Source organism: Mirounga angustirostris, unplaced genomic scaffold, assembly GCF_029215605.1.
Source record: "Mirounga angustirostris isolate CCGP_5_RB_7025 unplaced genomic scaffold, mMirAng1.0.hap1 SCAF_3, whole genome shotgun sequence".
Classification (NCBI taxonomy): Eukaryota; Metazoa; Chordata; class Mammalia; order Carnivora; family Phocidae; genus Mirounga; species Mirounga angustirostris.
The window spans coordinates 97,680,942-97,686,634 of record NW_026991711.1 but is presented as its reverse complement, the minus strand read 5'-3'; the positions used below and the strand labels follow the sequence as shown (position 1 = coordinate 97,686,634).

At 35.1% G+C, this 5,693-nt stretch overlaps 1 non-coding gene across 1 annotated transcript; it reads right to left on the bottom strand.

Moving 5' to 3' along the window:
* Nucleotides 1-3,057: 3,057 nt before the first annotated feature.
* Nucleotides 3,058-3,119, bottom strand: LOC123840068 (U7 small nuclear RNA). Its single transcript, XR_006789882.1, has one exon. It is a non-coding gene; the product is annotated as a U7 small nuclear RNA (small nuclear RNA).
* Between the last annotated feature and the right edge of the window lie 2,574 nt (nt 3,120-5,693).

The following is a 5,693-nucleotide window of genomic DNA, read 5'->3' as shown; positions in this document are numbered from 1 at the left end:
TTCCTGGGGTACCTGGGTGGCTCAGTCGGTTAAGCACCTAACTTTTGATTTTGGCTCAGGTCATGATCAGGGTTGTGAGATTGAGCCATGAGTCTGGCTCCACACTCAAGGGGGAATCTTCTGGAGATTCTCTGTCTTCCTCTTGCTTTGCCCCTCCCCCTACCCATGTGCCCAATTGTGACTGCTCTCTTAAAATGAATAAATAAAATCGTTAAAATTTTTTTTTTTCTTTCCTTTCTTCATCCCTTTGTTTTCAGGCAAGAAACCATTAGGTAATTTATACACAGTTCTGTCCTCAAGGAGGTGTATCATAGCTCCCCACTTCTTTTTTTTTTAATTTTTTATTGTTATGTTAATCCCCATACATTACATCATTAGTTTTAGATGTAGTGTTCCATGATTCATTGTTTGTGCATAACACCCAGTGCTCCATGCAGAATGTGCCCTCTTTAATACCCATCACCAGGCTAACCCATCCTCCCACCCCTCTCCCCTCTAGAACCCTCTGGTTTTCAGAGTCCATCGTCTCTCATGGTTCATCTACCCCTCCGATTTCCCCCCCTTCATTCTTCCCCTCCTGCTGTTTTCTTCTTCTTTTTTTTTCTTAACATATATTGCCGTATTTGTTTCAGAGGTACAGATCTGAGATTCAACAGTCTTGCACAATTCACAGCGCTTACCAGATAGCTCCCCACTTCTTAAGTGTGGGGTGCACATAGTGAATTCTTTCCAAAGAGTACAGTATGGAAAAGGAAGAGGAAGTAACTTTATAGGAGAAACCTGGCAAACACTTTCTGTAGATGATCAAGGTTAACAGCAAGAGTAATAAGTCTTGTTGGTAGTATGTACCCTTTGATATGATGTGATGATAATGGCACTTGATTTGTGTGGTATTTCTCCCAAGTAACCATAACTCCAATATAATCATAAGGAAAAAAAAGAGAAAATCATATATATCCCAGTTGAGGAAAATTCAATAGAATACCTGGCCCATACTTCTGAAAACTATCAAGTTCATGAAAAAACAAGGGAAATCTGAGGTACTGTCAAAGCCAGGAGTCCAAGGAGACATGACTGATGACTAAATGTAATATAGGATCCAAGATGAGATTCCAGAACAACAATAGCAGCAGCAACAACAAAAGGAGACTAGGTAGAAACTAAGGGAAATTCAGTAAAGTATGGACTTTAGTTAATAATAATGTCTCACTATACCAGTGAGTTATCAAACTGCCTTACATTTCCTTTCCAGGTTTATTTTCTATTGCTCCCCTATATGGTTATTCAACTCTAGTTAAAGTAGTCTATTTATGTCCCTCTACCCCCAGTCCCATTAACTTTCCTACCCATTATATATTCAACCAAAACTTCTTCGCCACTTTACATCCATCCCCCAATCAAAGCTGTATCAAACATTAATTTTCAATTTAAAATTATTTCTGTTTGTCCTTATATTGCCTTAAACTGAAAGAAACTTTCCTTTCCTCCTCACCTGCAAGAATTATTATCTGTGTTGTTTATCTCATTCTTCATGTGCTAGTTTACACAGTTATTTTTCCATATGTATTTTGAAAGGCTGTGTGTTATAGTTTCTACACATCTGACCTTGCTGAACAGATACTACATTTCCTAGAAATTACCTTTCTTTATAGTCCCGCTTTAGAGTTGATCACAAGACAAACGTATGTGAGATATGGAAGGTAAAAGTGAAGCAGCTCTGAAGGTTGGTATAAAGTGTAGGCACTGTTGTAGCTCATACACGTTGCTGATCTTCTGGCTCATCTTGCTTGGGTGGGGCAGCAAACTGGCCTCTAGGTGTTGGAATCCCACAGGACCTCCTACTTCTAGTTCTGGGCCAGGCACAAGTGCAGCTCCATAATGAAAGGTTTAACTTGTGTATGTCATCAGAGTAATCGGGGCTGAATCAGATTCAGTTTCAATTTGTCCTAATGAGTTTCCTTAATCGATTTCACCTTTTCCTCTCTTATTCTACCTCACATCCAGCTCTCCTTTCTGTCTGTTAATCTCGCCGACCCTTAGTGTTCATGGTCTTGCATGAACTTCATCACCACTATTCAAGTGTGTAAACTCTAGGACGACAACTAAATACACACACACACACACACACACATATATGTATAAATTAAATGGTAGAAGGGAAATGGAATCATATAAAATATTCAATTAAAACTCCTAGAAAGCGGTAAAGGACGGCAAGAAAAAAAATGCAGTAAACAGCTACAGATGCTGTAGATATTAAACCATATGTATTAATAATCATTTTAAATGTGACTGGTCTAAATACAACATTTAAAAGATAGAGATTGTCAGAGAGAATAAAAAACAAGACCCACCTATCTATTATCAAAAACAAAAAAACAAAAACTAGATTAAAAGTAAAGAGATAGAGAAAGATATACCATGTTAACACTAATGAAAAGAAAGGTGGAATAATGGAATAGTTATATTAATTTCAGACAAAGACTACAGAGCAGGAGAATCATCAGAGATAAAAAAGGGGGGGGGCATTACATAATGATAAGGGGTCAATTCTCCAAAAAGACAAATAGTCCTTAACGTGTATGTACTTAATACCAGGGAATCAAAATATGTGGAGCAAAAACTAATAGAACTAGACTAGAAGAGAAAATAGACAACTATTATAGGTGAAGACCTCAACACCTTTCTATCAGTAATAAATGGATCCAGCAGGCAGAACTCAATAGCAACATCAGTGAATTGGATATCAGCAGCATTTGTAGAATACTTCACCAAAGAACAGCAGAATACATCTTCTCCTCAAGTTCCCATGGAACATTTACCAAGATATACCACATTCTGGGTCAGAAAATATACCTTAACATATTTAAAATGATAGAATGTATACAGTGTATACAATATGTACTCTCAGACCACAATGGAATTAAATTAGAAATCAATAAAAGAAAAATAGCTACAAAATCACAAATATACTTGGAGATTGAAAAATATATTTTTCAATAACACATGGGTCAAAGAGACAGTCTTTTTTTTTTTTTTTTTTTTTTTTTTTGGAGGGGGGGTCTTCCGGTAAAAACCGGAAAACCTGCTAGACAAATTCTAAAAGAGCTGTAACACTAAAGAGACAGTCTTAATAAAAAATAATTTTTTGAGCTTTAAATTATGATGGAAATATATCTTACCAACATTTGTGGGATACAAAAAAGGTAGTGTTTTTTTCTTTTTTTGAGATTACAGAAACTTTTAAGGTTTTAACATGTGACACATTTCTTGAATAAAATGAAAAGTTTTCAATACATTGAAATATGAATCACCATTACATACAACACATGGCAAGATAAAACAGTAAGATTACAGAATCCCTGCAATAGCCATGGTCTTATTCTCATATGCTTCCTCCATCTGCCAAATATGTTCTGCTGGATACATAACTCACCCTGTCTTCTGGGGTCACACTCAGCCAAGGCTGTAGCCCAAAGAGAACTCATCTGCCTAGACTATGGTGTTGTTGACTCTGTTCAAAAGCAAGGCAGTTACCAGCATATCCAAACAGTGTATCGAACATACTTTAAATATCAGTGTGAGAACTGTGAAGGCAACATAATAATGTTACCAGAAAGAATTTAGCAATTAAGGACAGTAATGCTTGAGACTGAAAAGTGGCTTGCCGGCTTTATTTCTTTGTTTTTTTGGGCAGTGACCACTGAAACAGCAAGATGTGTGGAAAATTATAACATTGAATACATATAATAGAAAAGAATGAACATCTGAAATCAATAATCTAAGCTTTCACCTTAGAAAACCAAAATAAAATAATAAGTTAACTTAAAGGAATCAGAATAAAATCAATAAAAATAACAAAATCAATTAAATTGAAGACAGAGAAATGATGAAGTCAACAAAATCAAAACCTCACTCTTTAAAAAGATCAATAAAATTGTATACCTGTAGCCAGAGAAACCAAGGAGAAAAAAAAGAGAGAGAGAGAAAAAAAACAGAAAATCAAAGGCCTAATAATCAGGAAAGTCAATGGTGTAAGTTCTATTCCAAAGCTGGGAGGCTTGATATTCAGTTTGGGTCTAAAAGACAGGAAGACAGACACCCCAGCTCAAAGCAGCCAGACAGTAGTTATCTCTTACGTAGCCTTCTTGTTCTATTTGGGTTTCCTGTTGATTGGATGATGCCCCTCCACATTAAAGAAGGCAGTTTGCTTTACTCAGTCTACTGATTGAAATGCCAACCACATCCAGAAACACCCTTATAGACACACCCAGAATAATGTTTGACCAAATGTCTGGTCATCTAGTGGTCCAGTCAAGTTGACACATAATGTTAATCACCACATATAGTATGAAAAATGAAAGAGAATTCATCATTACTGAGCCCATGGACATTAAAGGAAAATAAAGTAATATGAACAATTAGATGAACAGGACTTAATATCTTGAAAGACATAAACTATCAAAAACTAAGCAAGGAGAAATAAATAATCAGAAAAGCTTCATAACTATTAAAAAATTTAAGCAATAATCAATAATTTTCCAAAATTAAAAAGTACTAGGCCCAGATGGTAAATGCTACTGAATGTTTAAGGAAAAAAAAATCATTCCAATTTTCTGTAACATCTTTAAGAAAATTTAAGCAGATGTAACATCTCCTGACTCATTCTGTGAAGCCAAAATTGTCATAAAAGCTGATAAAGAAATGACAGAGAAACAGCTACAGATCAGTATCTCCTATGAATGTATATACAGAATTCTCAGCAAACTACTTGCAAATCAAATCCAAGAATGTATAAACAAAAATATTCCCAATTACCAATTGAATTTATTCCAGATTTGAAAATCGGATTCAACATTCAAAAATGGATTTACATAATATTCACAATAACAAGCTAAATCATATGATCATATCAATGGATGCAAAAAAAGCATTTGAAAAAACTCAACACTCAGTCAAGGTAAAAGTAACGATATGAATAGATAGAAACTTCATTAACTTAATAAAGAATATCTCCAAAAATGGTTGTTTTGGAGGTTTTTGTTTTTTATTTTAGTTCCTGGTTCAAATCAACCTCTTTAAAAATGCGACATTGTGAAACCACAACACTAGTTGAACAGAAGCTGAGTGAAAGAGACAAGTGACCACAGATGAAAAGGAATATAGTTTTTGCAAAAATAGTTGAGGAAAATCACTAAACAAATGGACCACTACTGCCTTAACAATCAAAAATAAGTAAATTAGTTAAAAATAAAGCACACTAGGGAAGAGAAGAATCTAATTTCCAGAGTTACCACTTTATAATATTCAAATATTCAATTCTCAACAAAAAATAACTAAGCAGGTTATGCAGTTTCACATACAGTGGTCTCTGAGGAGGCAACGATTGATCAAAGACCTGCATAACAGTGAGTGAACCACAGAAATAATCTTAGTACACTACAGGCAGAAAGAAACTCAGAACACCTCTAGTTACGATCTTCACTGATTTTTTTGGAAAATAAATAATATTTGGGGGCTAATAAAGTTGGAGGAGAGGTAGCCATTGGCCAGGTCACGAAGGTCATGAAACATGAGTTCAGTGCTCACTAATATTTAGATATCTTGTTCAATAATTCTGTGAGCCTGGATAATCTCTGATTCTCATGTTTCTTACCTGTGAAATCAACTAATTATGTATTCATTGTTCTAAG